A 920-nucleotide genomic window follows, 5' to 3' on the forward strand; every position below is an offset into this window, starting at 1 on the left:
ACTTGATCATGGTGGATGATCGTTTTGATGTGTTATTTGATTCGGTTTGCAAGAATTTTATTGAGTATCTTTGCATCGATATTCATAAGGAAAATTGGCCTGAAGTTTTCTTTCTTTGTTAGGTCTTTGTGTGGTCTAGGTATAAGAGTAATTATGGCTTCATAGAATGAATTGGGTAGAGTGCCCTCAGTTTCTATTTTGTTGAATAGTTTGAGGAATATTGGTATTAGGTCTTCTTTGAAGGTTTGATAAAACTCTGTACTAAACCCATCTGGTCCTGGGCTTTTTTTGGTTGGTAGACTATTAATGACTGTTTCTATTTCATCCAGGTTTTCCAGTTTTGTTGAGTATAGGCTTTTGTAGTAGGTTCTCATGATTTTCTGGATTTCCTCTTTGTCTTTTGTTATATCTACTTTATCATTTCTGATCTTTTTAATTAGGAGACTATTTCTGTGCCCTCTAGTTAGTCTGGCTTACGGTTTATCTATTTTGTTGACTTTCTCAAAGAACCAGCTACTGGTTTGGTTGATTCTTTGTATAGTTCTTTTTGTTTCTATTTGGTTGATTTCAGCCCTGAGTTTGATTATTTCCTGCCTTTGACTCCTCTTGTGTGAATTTGCTTCTTTTTGTTCTAGCAACTTAAGGTGTGCTGTCAAATTGCTGGTGTATGCTCTTTCCAGTTTCTTTTTGGAGGCACTTAAAGCTATAAGTTTTCCTCTTAGGCCAGCTTTAATTGTGTCCCATAAGTTTGGGTATGTTGTGGCTTCATTTTCATTAAACACTAGAAAGTCTTTAATTTCTTTCTTTATTCCTTCCTTGACCAAGTTATCATTGAGTAGAGTGTTTTTACGATTCCATGTGTATGTGGGCGTTCTATTGTTTATGTTGTTATTGAGGAGCAGCCTTAGTCCATGGTGATC

The sequence above is a fragment of the Mastomys coucha genome, unplaced genomic scaffold, assembly GCF_008632895.1.
Source record: "Mastomys coucha isolate ucsf_1 unplaced genomic scaffold, UCSF_Mcou_1 pScaffold20, whole genome shotgun sequence".
Taxonomy (NCBI): Eukaryota; Metazoa; Chordata; class Mammalia; order Rodentia; family Muridae; genus Mastomys; species Mastomys coucha.